The sequence below is a fragment of the Mustela putorius genome, unplaced genomic scaffold (genome assembly GCF_011764305.1).
Source record: "Mustela putorius furo isolate JIRA1106 unplaced genomic scaffold, ASM1176430v1.1 tig00000224_pilon_pilon_pilon, whole genome shotgun sequence".
Lineage (NCBI taxonomy): Eukaryota > Metazoa > Chordata > Mammalia > Carnivora > Mustelidae > Mustela > Mustela putorius.
This window is the reverse complement of record NW_025421321.1, coordinates 25,640,693-25,656,306: the sequence shown is the minus strand read 5'-3', so window position 1 is coordinate 25,656,306 and position 15,614 is coordinate 25,640,693. Positions and strand designations below refer to the sequence as shown.

At 42.2% G+C, this 15,614-nt stretch overlaps 1 pseudogene; it reads left to right on the top strand.

Moving 5' to 3' along the window:
* The first annotated feature begins 948 nt into the window (after positions 1-948).
* Positions 949-11,153, top strand: LOC101674333 (annotated as a pseudogene).
* The last annotated feature ends 4,461 nt before the right edge of the window (positions 11,154-15,614 follow it).

Here is a 15,614-nt window from a genome sequence, read left to right as displayed (position 1 = left end):
CGTAACCCCTGGAGTAGAGAAAAGGAAGAAGGCGCTAAAAGCAGGACTGCCTGACGGGTCTGACCTTCACAGGACCTGGCCTATCCCCGCCTGTCCCCACGCAGACCCACCTTCACACAATCTGGAAATTTCCAGTCCTTTTGCTAAGCTGCCTGAAATAGACAGAGTTAAGCGTCTCACAAGTGAAAATGCCTCTTCACACATTTGCTCAATAAGAGAGGTTTTTTTTCTCCTCACACAGAAATCAGCTGCCGTGAGGGTGTGCAGGGCAGATTAGGAAGTCCCTCTTAGGCAGCTTCTCAAATAGCCCAACCCTGGCACCATCAGTATCACCTGAGAAGTTGATTTATCATGCCTGCAATTCACTAAAAAATGATAAATGACAGTTGGAACACGGAGGTATCCTCACTGCCTTTCAGAGAGGAACCTTCCAGGGTGCCGTCACCACACAGTGACTGGACAGGAACAACCATGGTTGAGGCACACCGTCTTAAGGCATCTGCTCTGGGACAGGTGTTCTTATCTGTTTTACAGAAGAGGCTCAGACCAGACTCATAGTTAATGAATGCGGACGATCATCCTCATGATCACCTTCCCCAAAAGAGACAGGAGGAGTTTAAGGACTCCGCGGGTGTCTCTCAGGCCCCCAATCTTCCATACAAACTTCCAGAAGTGGTGTAGGGGTCTTCACTTGTGTGTTTGGTGAGACCCAATTTTTTTGGCGTTAGCAGTAGAGTAAGCAAGGCATGAGAACAGGCTCTGGAGTGGACAGAAATGGAGTCTTGATGCCTTTGCCACCTACAGAAAAGAGTCCTAATTGCAGAACAATTTCCAAGGGAATCGTAAAATTTCTTTCGTTTGTCTGGTAGCATTTACCCATGTTCATACAGCATGTGCTTTCCCAGGGGAATGTTCTCATGGGACGCTCTCTGCCTGGGCACCACGAAGATGCCGGATAACTCCTACCCCTTCAAATCACAGCCTGATATCACTGGCCCAGAGACACCGCCCCTAATCAGGTCATCTAAAGGATCTGCTCCTAATTGCACCTGTTTCCTTCATAACACTTATCTTTTGCAATTATTTCTAGTTTGTTTACATTCCTGCGTTGAGCAGGGGGAGGGATGAAGGAAGGAGCTGTGTGTATTATGCCTGATGCAAAAGACACTCAGTAACTCTGGGACCAGATAACTGGCAGGTGTTTAATATTTGCTCATCAGCACTGCCAGCCGCTAACTGCTCATGCTTTATAATAATCCATACACCCCACCCCCAGGACCACTAACTCACTTAGCCAGAGGCTAGGCCTTGGAAATAAGTGTCTGAAGGTTGTTTCAGGGCTAATTCCGATGTCATCAGTCAGTACAACAGCATGTGGAACAGACCCTTGTGCCTGCCTGCTTCAAACAGTTTTTATTCTCTTCGCAGTGAGAGTCACGACAACAGCCTGATCCACACACTCGTTTCTGGGTCTTGGGGATGCCTGAGAGTATCCTCTGAATCCTGTTCTCCTGCGTACCACTTGTATGCCCATGAGAAGCCGTGAATACAATTTTAAGGCTAACGTTACCTTCTATACATCGTGATTTAACACTCACCACCGTCTTCGGGAGAACATTCAGGATAGTGGAGAAATTGGGCTTTCTGGGAAACCCATTCCAAGGTCCTTGGAACCTGAAAGTGACATACATCCTTTGGGGGCTTGTAAAAGAACTGGAAGCTGGAAGCCCCTGAGGTTGACCAGATGGGCTCTCTGCAGGCTTGTGTGGCCAGACACACAAAGGCTCTTGCAGCCATAGATAGGCAGCCGTAGGGTGTAGCGTTCTGGCCACAGTGGTGGCACCAGAAGAAACAGCGGAAATGAAGTAAAGCCCCGGTCCTTACTATTCATAGAATGGCCTGGGGACCAGCAGCATCAGGTTTGCCTAGGACCTTGCTGGACAATGGGAATCCCCATCCCTACTCCAGAACTACCCAATGGGAATCTGCATTTTGATGATTTCTTGGCAATTTATGAGAACATCAACATTTGAGAAGCACCGACTTACATCGATGACAAATGGGAGCTCGGTGAACCAGAGGAATTCAGGAATTCCTTAGCTTAGAGGAAATTCCACTTTGGACATATTCAAGCCTTGATCATATCCAAGGAGAGCGTGAGTCAGGGAAACGGGGCTTATCACTCTTGCATTCCTGAATGTCCTATTTCCTTGAGGAGGGTACATGCTAACTAGGGCCAAGGAATGTTCCCTAAACTTACTGTTCCCACAGCGTGCAACTTTGGGAGCTAGAATTTGGTTTTCAGTAGGCAGTAACATCAGGTAAAGATCATTCTGGGGGTTGACTTAGATCTGCTTCTGGCATTTTCTCTTAAATACTCTGGGCCGGGACGCCTGGGTGGCTCAGTTGGTTAGGCAGCTGCCTTCGGCTCAGGTCATGATCCTGGGGTCCTGGGATTGAGTCCCACATCAGGCTCCTTGCTCGGCAGAGAGCCTGCTTCTCCCTCTGCCTCTGCCTGCCTCTCTGTCTGCCTGTGCTCGCTCGCTCTCTCTCCCTCTGTCTCTGACAAATAAATAAAATCTTTAAAAAAAAAAAAAAAAAAAAAACTCTGGGCCTAGGAACCTTCGCCAGCCTGCCTAGATGATGTCTGAATAAGAAGATCACAAAATTTTAGAAAGTGGTTTAGGAATCTGTTCTTCACATGCTCATAAACATAATGTCCATTCCTCAGAGCTGGGTCTTTCCAGAGTCGGAAGTGTGACCACATTGCTTTAATCTGCATTAAATGCCCCAGAGGCAAGGTTACATAAAATTGCAAGAAATCAAGAAACCAATTTGGGTAGCAGCTGAAAAACAAAACAAAAACAAAACATTGGTTGTCTAGTTCATTGACTTTCATCTTCTCCCTAAGGCACAAAGAACTCTCAAGTGCATCCTAATATCCCTGGTACTCTTTCCCTTCCCACCCCAGCCCCATTCTGCACCCTTCCCCTCACACTGCACCCCCCACACCATTGTGAATGATCACCAACAACAGTTCTTATTTTGATGGGACTGCAAACGTGACCTCCCACTTAGGCTCTATTGCAGGGATCTGTGTGATATTGTGGTGCCCAGAGTATGTGTAGTTTGAGAGCTTTTTTAGAAAATTACAGAACAGGGGCACCTGGGTGGCTCAGTGGGTTAAAGCCTCTGCCTTCGGCTCAGGTCATGATCTCAGCGTCCTGGGCTCTCTGCTCAGCAGGGAGCCTGCTTCCTCCTCTCTCTGCCTGCCTCTCTGCCTTCTTGTGATCTCTGTCTGTCAAATAAATGAATAAAATCTTTAAAAAAAAAAAAAGAAAAAGAAGAAAATTACAGAACAAAACAGTCCTGAGATATATATGTGTGGTGCGGGTGTGTGTGTGTGTGTGTGTGTGTGCATTTGTGTATGTGTGGATCCTTGCCTTTACAGCAATTAGAAGAGAAGAGACTTTGGACGGTGAAGGGAGAAAACTAAGCTAACATATATAATTCAGCCCAAGTAAACATGACCATTTTCTCAAGAAATAAAGTAAAAAATTAAAATCTGCCCCAGAGAGGGTCTCTACTATTTGTTCTTGAAGGAGAGAATGCTCCTGATCATACTGTTCTATGTTTTTTCAAAAAAATGAAATACTCAGAAAGAACACACAAATGTTCTGAGAGTTCCACAGGCCTGTGAGGAAGGCTAGAAAGAGTGCAGGAACAGGACGGCCACTCAGCCAGAGGAGAGACCCCCCCCCCCAGCCACCACCTCACCACAGAGACATCCGAGGGTCCCCTCTGCAGCTCTACTCACACACCTTTACCATGACAGTGATAACAAGCATCAGCAGTACTTCTTTGTATTAATACAATGAGAGGAACACGTTTGGAAAATTTACACATTGACTCACCAAATGCAACGCTCGGGTAATTTCTATGGATATTACTCATCCCTAGTTTGCTGAATCTCCTTCCAGCAAGCAACAGCGTTCCCAGGGTTCACCACTAACGTAGCAGAGGACTGAAAGCCCTTAATTGCTTCCATTGCTTCTATTCTTCTCTGGAAGAATCACCCATATTCTAAGACTCACGCTGAGACCAGGAGCTTTACAGCACAGACAAATCTGAGCTACAAGGAGATGGGGTGGGGTGGGGGTAATTTTTCAAATTACGCTCATCAGCCCCCTTCCCACCTCTCCATACCCATTGCCAGAACCTTTGAGATGCAGCTATGCTCACCAACATACCACCAAACTGCCAGAGCCTTTGGAAAACTATGCAGGAATTAGCAAAAGGCTCCCCTCTCTTGAGTGGCATGTCCAATAGTGCTTAACTCTTCATATATATAAAATAAGGAATTAGCCCATACAGTCATGGAGGCTGGGAGGTCCCAAAATCCATGGTCGGCAAGCTGCAGACTCAGGAGAGCTGATGGTATGTGTCTCGGTCTGAATCCAAGTTCCGAAGGCAAGAGAAGACCGCTGTCCCAGCTCAAAGCAAATTCCCCCTCACTCCACTTTGGCCTTCAACAGATTGGATGAGGGTCCCTCACATTAGGGAGGACAATCTGCTTTACTCACTCTACTGATTCAAAGGTCCGTCTCATCGAGAAACACCCTCACAGACACACCTAGAACAACGTGTGGCCAAATACCTGGGCATAATCACCCAGGCAAGTTGACACACAAAATTAACCATCACAAGCAGGGTGCATGGGGGACCACAGGCTGCGTTCCACCCCGCCTCAGCCTCTCAGGCAGGCACACTCATGCACACACACACACACAAACACACACACACACAGTGAACTTCCCTCCATGTGAAGGACCACTGTCAGAAATGTCCTCTTCTCCAGAACCAGGAACACCGTAGTCCCGCCTTTGTGGCTCCCTCAATCCCATCATAGTTTCTAGACCGATCATGGTTTGGGCTCCACAGAATGCCCCAACAAAGTGCATTCTACCTTACGATTTGTTTGAATGTAGCCTCTCTTTACTGTTTTACCCAGGGTTCCCCAGACAAGCATCTGAGTTCTATGACTTAGGGAGGGTCAAGGCTACAATGTTGAACCCTTCCTTCCGCTGAGGGAAGCACAGAAATTCCCCTGGACTGGTGGGTCTGTACAACACATCCACTTCCCCCTCAGTGAGGAATGAGAGAACAGAGGAAATCAAAACAGCAGGAAGAGGACCAAACAATAAAAATTTTAAAAATTAAGCCCACAAAGGAAGAAAGTAAACAAATAGGGAGATAAACAGAAATAACCACGGACAAAACATTCACTGAGTCCTGAGTCCAGCAATGGCACTTGGACAGAACCACAGCATATGGCGTGAGTCATTGTTTACCAGCAACGGCCAGGCTGCTGTCAAGTCTCGGCGCATGTGCAACCATGAGGAGTGGAACGTGCTGTGCCAGGACAGCCATAGTTGAGGACTGGCAGTGGGAAGCAAACAAATGCTACCTTTATCATGTCTCCAAAAAGAAGAGAGTTCCCTGTTGAAGGCTCACGTGTACAATGTATAAATGTTTCATGAAGCAAACAGTTGGAATAAATGGCAGTTCCAAGTGAGTGGAAAAAAAGGTTTACATGTTGTCCGCTACGAAATATAAACAGTGCCACCAGGGAGAGCTGGAGAACACAGTCCTTGCTATGGTAACAGGTTTAGAAACCAAACATGACTCTGATGTGGAGACAGAATCTTTTATTCTGGAGGAATAAGCACGAACTGCCTTGCCTTAAAATATACTTTCAGAGTCTGTCCCTGAGATCTAAAAACCTGGAAATGAGCCCAGATCCAAGGACAGAGAAGCTTCGAGAATGGGGCTTTCAGATGACATTTCAGGCACAGAGTGTGAATGAACTTCTGGCCTTTGGATAGCCAAATGGATGGTTGTCATATAGAGATGCATTAGCTGCTAGATCAAAGGCTAGTCTGGTAGAAACCTAGCTTAATCACAGTGATTGGAAACTTGGTTCCAGGCCAGCCTACCCAACAGACACCATGGACTGGGGTCCCAAATGCCCTTAGTACTTGAGCCTCCACTTAGAGAACCTGGACCTTAGTCTCCTAGGAAAAGAGTCCTCATCCTTGTCGCCCTCCCCAGTCCAGCTGCCTGGCCAGCTTCACCTGGCACAACCTCCCTTCGTGCACACTTGCGTGTCCAGTGACTGCCTTAAACATAGACGGTCCAGACCCGGGCTCCTGGCAGACTCTCAGTCTCGCGCACCCTGTGGGCCCCCCATTTCAGCAAATGGCAGCTCCATTCTCCCGCCTACATAGGCCAAAAGCCATAGGTTCCTTCTTGACTTTTTCTCTCATACCCCTCCTCTAATCATCTGCAATTCTAATGGCTCTACCTTCAAAATATACCTAGAATTTGGCTGCTTCGCACTGCTCCGACTGCTATCACCCTAATTCAAGCCAGCATCACTCCCTGCCTAGATTACTGCCACAGCCCCCTAACTGCACAGCCCACCTCCTCCTTTTGCCACCCTGAGTCTATTCTCAAACCAGACTAGTCAGATCATGTCACCCCAACGTGCAGAAGTCTTCAATACCCCCACGTCACTCAGAGAGAAAGCCCAAGTCCTTAGAATGACCTATCAGGACTTCCAACATGTTCTCCCCACCTCTGGTCATCTATCTTGCCTTATCTCTGTTACTTTCCCTTTCATTCACTCTGCTCTAGACTCACTTTGTCCCCCTTCCTTTAATATGTTGAACTTGGTCCCACATTTGGGCCTTTGCACGTGCTGCCCCTTCCGCTCAGAATACTCCTCTTCCAGGTACCTCACTCCCTCAGGATTTCTGGTCACAACTTGAATACCTCCATAAGGGCTTCCCTGGCCACACTGCTTCAGACATAACCCCCTCCCCGTGTGGACTGGCAAAGAGCAGGAGGGAGGTGGTCTCTCCCTACGCTGACCCAGAGTCTGATGCTCTTTAATGTTTTACCATCTTGTAACGGAGTGATCTGGAACACGTGACCTCCGGGGCCAGCAAAGGGGAGAGAGAGTTTAGAACTGACATACCAGTTCTAACCCGCCTGGGATAGAGGGATGGCAGAGACCAGTTTCCTGAATAGTGCATCAGCTACAGGGAGTCAAACAGTTTTACCTAGTTGCAAAAGAGCTAGGAAGTGTAGTATTCTACATGCTCAAGAAGGAAAGGAGAACAAGACATGGGTGATTTTCTGTATCATGAACTATGAGCTGTTTCCTTGGAAATCCTTCACTGCTTGGGCAATAAAGGTTTTTGTCTCCCTATCTTATTGTTCTAAGATTCATCTCAGAGTGATTCCTTTTTATTCATCCACTCAACAAATGCTTTTTGAATGCCTCCTATGTGCCAGACATTGTGAATGATGCTGAAGATACAAGACTATGTGAGGTAACCTTATGTTCCTAGCTGCAGTGCCCCATGGTGGTGGGCACGAGAAACCACAATATGACTCCAACTTCCCCCACCTCAAGTCAGTGGCATGCTTCACATGCCCCACTGGCGTAAATTCAGGATGGACAGAACAGTCCTACTCTTCCCAGGAACACTGATGTTGTAAGGGGGTGCTACCAATTTAAACATTCCTAAAAGGTCTTGCAGACATCTTAGAAACTTAGAGATCCATTATAGACACATGTAGCCACATAATTCATCATGATCTCCTTTATTCAAGAAATAACAACTCATAAATGTGCATTTGCTTCTCAGAATAATGAATCAAGCACAATTTCCTTCTTGGGACCTCAGGTGGAGACCATGGACTCTTTGACTGCAATTACAGGGAAAAATCTAAACATGCTCGCAACAATAAGACTGAGTTTAATTTGCTTTTAATGTAACGATTTGGAGTGGAAAATGTAAAATAACAATATTTATGAATACAATTTATGTAAATTAGAAAACACATATTCTCCAAACCACATAACACTATATATGCTCCAAGGAAGCAAGCATACCCGTTGTTTATGTTACACATCCTCGAATAGGTGCTTACGGAGGAGCAGGGAAAAGGAGTGGGGATCTGGATGAAGGGAGGGAAATGACAGAACGAGAGAGCATCGTGGCGTGAGCCGTGGTACTAATGCGCCATCAACTAAGGATTACTACTAAGATGTCAGATATGAATTTTACATCTTATTTTCCTTGTTTGAAGAGGCACTCAAAGACATTTGTCGAATGGACTAATGAAAAGATATCAATCTAAAATGTGTCTTTAGAGCCAAATTGCTAAGTCTTCCTTCTCCATTTCCATATTCTATTTTCTGATCTAAGCCCAGAGGTAAGTCTATAAGTACAGAAGGATGATACATCATGCCCATTGCCTGTCAAATTGACAAACAGAAAACAAAACCTATAACACTGTGTTAGCAAAAGTATGGAGAAAGGAGTGTTTTCAGGTTACCAATAGGAATGTAAAATGGTACATGGTACGTCTTTCTGAAAACCCACAGTTCTTGAGATCCATATAAATATTCATAGTCTTTAACCCAAAACTTCCATTTTCAGGAATTTCTCACAAGAAAAATAACTTACATACAATCAAATTTTATGAGCTGATGTTTGAGGCAATGTTAATTGAAATAACAGAAAATTGCAAATAACTTAAATGCTCAGCAATAAGGGTACTAGATAAATAAATTATGATATATCCATATGATAGAGTTGTATTTAATTAAAATGTAATAATAAGAAAATGTTTATAATAGATTATTAAGCAAATACAGCTTTCTAAAATTATGCCATACAATTCCAATTTTGAAAATAGGAAAGATGTACATAAATTGTTCATGGTAGATATCTCCATATTAACATATGAATTGAATGAACATTGAGTGGTGGAATTATGTATGATTTTTATATATTTTTTCCTAATATATAGGGGGTATAAATTTTAATTGGAAAATACCATAATAACAAACGTCAATGAGATTGAGAATCTGGTTATAATTCTACCTGTTATACTGTGTCTCAAAAGAATGAAAAGATTTTTCCAAACTAAATTTTTATTTTATTTTAAAATTTATGTATTTGAGAGAGAGAGAAAGAGAGCATGAGGGGGGAAGAGGGAGAGAGAGAAGCAGATTCCCCACTGAGCACGGAGCCCTACGCACAGCTTGATCCCAGGACCTGAGATCATGACCTGAGCTGAAATCAAACACTTAACCATCTGAGCCACCTAGGGGCACCCACACTTAGTTTTTATTTAAGTGGTATGCTTCCCTATTTACAGAATTGTCAGATTTTTTTTAAAAGATTTTATTTATTTATTTGACAAATAGAAATCACAAGTAGGCAGAGAGGCAGGCAGAGAGAGAGAGGAGGAAGCAGACTCCCTGCTGAGCAGAGAGCCCGATGTGGGGCTCCATCCCAGGACCCTGGGATCATGATCCGAGCCAAAGGCAGAGGCTTTAACCCACTGAGCCACCCAGGCGCCCCTGGAATTGTCAGATCTTTTTCACATGTGCATCCCAATCATTACTCAGTCATACTTTACTGTGCTACTCTGAGCTACTGCATTATTCCCATGTTAATGATTATAAAGAAAACATTTTGAGGTGGGATTGTGGATAAACAAAATAGTCCCTATAATTTTCTAGATCTGATCCAAGAATTCATTAAACATTTTGTGAAGATTCTGTTTGTGATTAAGATGAAGGGAATCTGTCTTATTGTCATTGTGAGTGCGCCGTTCGGTCGTGTCAAGACAAAAACTGACAAGGCATTATGACCCATTTGAAGCTGAGAGTTATATTAAAATCCAGGTTTGCTTTCCCTTAACTAATCAAGCATAATGTTATTTAAACTTTTTTTTTTACTCTGAAAAACCCTGGATGGATAGGTAGATAAGCAAGAAGCGGATGGAGTCAAAATCCAACACCAATATATGTTCTATTTTCTTAGAGATGATAGCTTATTCTAGTATCTTGTCACTTCAATAAATGGATCTTCTGGTGGTGGGGGGGGGACCTCATACACAAAACAAAAACTAGCCTGGACCCAGATTTAAAATTTACTGACAGCAAATGTTACCTTAAGAAACCACATTCTTGCCTCCTTTCCCACCCCCAGCCGCCACCCCCAACCCCATCCCCACCCCGACCCCGGAGCAGCACCAACTTGGCGCCGGCGGCCAAAGTCAGTAAAAAGGAGCTCAACTCCAACCATAACCCAGCCGACAAGACCTCAGAAAAAGAACAGCAAGAAACAATTAAACATATTGATGAAGTACAAAATGAAATAGACAGACTTAATGAACAAGCCAGTGAGGAGATTTTGAAAGTAGAACAGAAATATAACAAACTCCACCAACCATATTTTCAGAAGAAATCGGAATCGATCACCCAAATCCCCAGTTTTGGGGTGACAACATTTGTCAACCATCCCCAAGTGTCTGCACTGCTTGGGGAGGATGAAGAGGCGCTGCATTCTTTGACAAGAGTTGAAGTGACAGAATTTGAAGATATTAAATCAGGTTACAGAATAGATTTTTATTTTGATGAAAACCCTTACTTTGAAAACAAAGTTCTCTCCAAAGAATTTCCTCTGAATGAGAGTGGTGATCCGTCTTCAAAGTCCACTGAAATCAAATGGAAATCTGGAAAGGATTTGATGAAACGTTCAAGTCAAACACAGAATAAAGCCAGCAGGGAGAGACAGCATGAGGCACCAGAGAGCTTCTTCACCTGGTTTACTGACCATTCTGATGCAGGATGCAGGCGCAGATGAGTTAGGAGATGTCAGCAAAGATGATATTTGGCCAAAACCATTACAGTACTACTGGGTTCCCCATATGGATGATGAAGAAGGGGAAGGAGGAGAAGAAGAAGAAGATGATGATGATGATGATGAAGGATCAGAAGATATTGATGAAGAAGGAGATGAGGGTGAAGGTGAAGAAGATGAAGCTGATGATGAGGGGGAGGAAGGAGAGCAGGATGAAGGAGAAGATGACGGATGGAACACTGATGGATCCCAACCTTCCTTTTTAAATTTTCTTCAGTCTCTGGCAGCAAGTTGCCGTCTTTTTTTTTTCCTTTTTCTTTTTCTTTTCTCCACTTGTGCTCACTCGCCCTGTTTTTTGAAGTCTCCTTTTTCTCTCCCTTTATACCACAGTTCTCAGCTTATTTTGGGGGGAAAATACCTTGAGCAGAACACAGTGGGAAAAGAATCTCTACCCCTTTTTGTTCCAAATTCATTTTTTTCCCTTCCTGTCTCGACAAAAACAAAAACTTTATGGAATCAACACCACTGTGCTCTGTGGGAAAGAAGAAAAACCTTCTGGTCGCTTAGCTCTGCTGGAAGCTGGAGGGTACCAGGTCCCTGTGTAGTAGTGCATAGAATTCTAGCTTTTTTCCTCCTTTCTCTGTATACTGGGCTCAGAGATTACACTGTGTCTCTATGTGAATATGGACAGTTAGCATTTACCAACATGGACCTGTCTACTTTCTCTTGTTTAAAAAAAATAATTTAAAAAAAACTTTAAAAAATGGGGTTATAGAAAGTCAGCAAAGGGTGGGTTTGAGATGTTTGGGTGGGTTAAGTGGGCATTTTGACAACATGGCTACTCCTTTGGCATGTTTAATTGTGATGTTTAACGGACATCCTTGCAGTTTAAGATGACACTTTTTAAAATAAAACTCTCGCCTAATGATGACTTGAGCCCTGCCACTCGATGGGGGAATCAGCAGAACTTACAGGATCTTATTTGGAATTGACATTCTCTATTGTAATTTTGTTCCTGTTTATTTTTAAATTTTCTTTTTGTTTCACTGGAAAGGAAAGATGATGCTCAGTTTTAAACATTAAAGGTGTGCAAGTTGCTTTGTTACAATAAAACTAAATGTGTACCAAAAAAGAAACCACATTCTTTAATTCTACTGTAATGGATATAGTAATAAAATAAATGTGATTTTTCAGCCTATTAAACACACATCAATACAAAACTGAGGCATGCTGGTAATTAGACAAAAGGTGACTTAATCCAAGGCAAAAAGTTTGCAGTTAACATTTGGAGGGCAGTATTTTTCAATGGTTGGTTATTATTTTAAGGTGCCATTAAGATTACAAAAGTACACGACTTTTTGTTAAATGTGCACTTGCAAGTCCACTGACCGCCTGTTAACTTGAACTATTGACATCTTTGATATAATCTTTTGTTGTGTTATGTAGATTACTTGAGTTTCAATGAACAGCCTATAAGATCAGATATGTTTAAAACTCATAAATGCAGCTAATGTGAAAAACATTAAGAAATCAATGTTTATGTCTTGCTTTTTTTAAAAAAATGATAACCCTGTCTACATCTGTCTTCATTCACTGCCCTGTCTATATTCACTTCTCCAAATATAAGACATAAACCTCATTTATATCACATATTGTTATGGACTGAATGGGCCATCCCAAATTCATACATCAAAGCCCTAACCCCAGTGTAGCTATGGGTGCACCCCACTTTTGGAAAGTTCTCGTTACACCACTTCACTTTTATGAAAGACCTACATTAGTACCTGTTTTCACCAGCTGAAAAAAAAATCCAAATAGAATACCCACTGTTATGAAAAAAAGCAGTTATTGTACTAATACAGGTGTTTTGTAAAAGCAAAGTGGTATAATGAGAACTTCCCAAAAGTGGGGTATAGTCCAGGCTTCATGTCATTTCAGCTTCCAAAAGGTTTCCCAGGAACACTCTACTTTTGGATAGCTGAGGAAAACTGTATTTGGAGATGGGGTCTCTGAGGAGATAATTAAAGTTAAATGAGGTTATAAGGTTGATGCCATGATCCCATAGGGCCTTAGCATTCTTTCTTCTCCAAAACACAAAGAAGAGGTCATGTTCATACAAAAGGCAGCTGCCTACAAACCAGAAAAAGAACTCTACAAGAACTGAAATGTCCAGGACCTTTATCTTGGACTTCTAGCCTCTACAACTGTGAGAAAATAAATTTCTATTGTTTAAGACATCTGGTCTACGGTATTTTGTTATGGTGGCAGAAGCAGACTAATAAATAATCATTTCATGTAATTTGTATATTTTATTGGTACTGTGCACCAAATTTGATTAAGATATTAACTGCTTGGATTCCACTAAATATATAAGCTTCTTCTACTATCTAGACTTTGAATTCATTCTGCATATTGGAAATTACAAAGAGATGGCATTTGTGCTACTATGCTCCATTCCTAAATGAATGGTCGATTACTGACTGATCACAGCATTCATTCCTACTGAATCTAGACCACATGTTATAATACTTGTCAGCAATCCAAGCAGTCACCATCAATAGATAGATACATTTATATTGATCTGTTTGCCATTCATGTATTAGACTACAAACCCATTGAGTGCTTGGATATTATCTTATCTCTTTTCTACAGTCTATAAACCTCCATGTGATAGAAGCTGAGTAAATTCTCACTGAGTTAAATAAATTGCATCCTAAATATAAGCCTTCTATAAAGAAAATTCCCTACACAGGAGCTTTGGGTCCTGAGTCAAAATAAACTTGTCTTGACTCTACACAAATTCAGGGGAAAGAGAGCAGGTTGTGTACTTTTAACTTTGATGGAATTTTTAACAAGTATGAATAATGAGTCATAATAATGATCATCATAATTCATAACAATAATGCATAATTCATAATAATGATTGGCTCATTATGCATCATTATGGAGGAAGTTCAAAGCTGGAAGATGCAAGGCGCAAAGGACTGGAAAGCCCAGCCCCTTGGCTTGAGGAACCCCCCATCTAGTTGAGGTAGCAGGTGCTTACACATGAAAATCCCGCTCACAATAAGAATAGAATGTGATAAGGGCCACTGCCAAGTAGATGGTTTTGACAATAGGAGAATAAGCATTCAGAAGAAGGAGGGAAAGATTTTCCTTTAAGGTTAAAAAGAAATTTGATAGATGAGCCAATTCCAGCAGAGCTCATTTATTTTTCCTCCGTTCTCTCATAACAAGCTCCCCTGTGGTCTTCTGTTGATTTATCAGATTAGCCTATTCCCCAAATAAAGACATAATTTCTACATGGCCCCACCCCATCATATAAAAATCAGACAGAAGAGAATGATTTTCTAAATCCTTAAGCTGCCTGGGAGATGCAGCATGTCCTCTCTTCAAAGACACAGTGCCCCATGGTCAAAGTCTTGCCATCCTGATTTGAGACCTCTGCACCCTCAATAGCAATTTGCATGAACAGAAAAGATAGGAGACTACAAAACTATCTTTGAGGCCCAAATTCTAAAAACTAACAAATTGGTTGTTTTTCTGCCTGCAGGCAGGCATTTCCTAGGGCTATACCTCAGTCACTGAGTTATGTCAGCAGTGCAGAATTTACACTTTTAACTAAGAATTTGATCTTGCTGCAGAAGAAAGAGAAATTAAGGAATCAATCCCATTTACAATTGCACCAAAAATCATACGACACCTAGGAATAAACCTAACCACAAATGAAGGATCTATTCTCTGGAAACTATAGAATACTCATGAAAGAAATTGAGGAAGACACACAAAAAAAGTAAAGACATTTTTTTGGGTTAGAAGAACAAATATTGCTAAAACATCTATGCTACCCAAAGCAATCTCCACATTCAATGCAATCCCCATCAAAATACCATCAATATTTTTGACAGAGCTGAAACAAGGAATCCTAATATTTGTATGGAACCAGAAAAGACCCTGACTAACCAAAGTTGGTGGATTCCAAGTTATATTATAAAGCTATAATCAACAAGATAGTACAGTACTAGTACAAACACAGACACGTAGATTAACAGAACCCAGAATAGAGAGCAAAGAAATGGACCCTCAATTTTATGGTCAACTAATCTCTGACAAAGCAGGAAAGAATATCCAATGGAAAAAAGACAGTCTCTTCCACAAATGGTGTTGGGAAAATTGGACAGCCACATGTAGAAGAATGAAACTGGACCATTTTCTTATGCCATACACAAAAATAAACTCAAAATGGATGAAAGACCTAAATGTGAGATAGGAACCCATCAAAATCCTACAGGAGAACACAGGCAACAACCTCTGTGATCTCAGCTGTAGCAGCTTCTTGCTAGATATATCTTGTCTGCAAAACGAAGGGAAACAAAGGCAAAAATGAACTATTAAGACTTCATCAAGATAAAAAGCTTTTTGCACAGCAAAGGAAACTGTTGACACAACCAAAAGACAACCGACAGAATGGGAGGAGATATCTGCAAAGGTCTTATCAGATAAAGGACTAGTATCCAAAATCTACCAAGAACTTATCAAAATCAACACCCAAAAAAACAAATAATCCAGTCAAGAAATGGACAGAAGACATGAAAAGACATTTCTTCAAAGAAGAGGTACAAATGGCCAAGAGACACATGAAAAATGCCCCACATCACTCGGCATCAGGGAAATACAAATCAAAATCCACAAAGTGATACCACCTCATACCAGTCAGCATGGCTAAAATTAACAAGTCAGGAAATGACAGATGCTGGTGAGAATGCAGAGAAAGGGGAACCCTCTTAAGCTACTGGTGGGAATGCAAACTGGGCAACCGCTCTGGAAAGAGTATGGAGGTTCCTCAAAAAGTTAAGAATAGAACTACCCTAAGACCCAGCAATT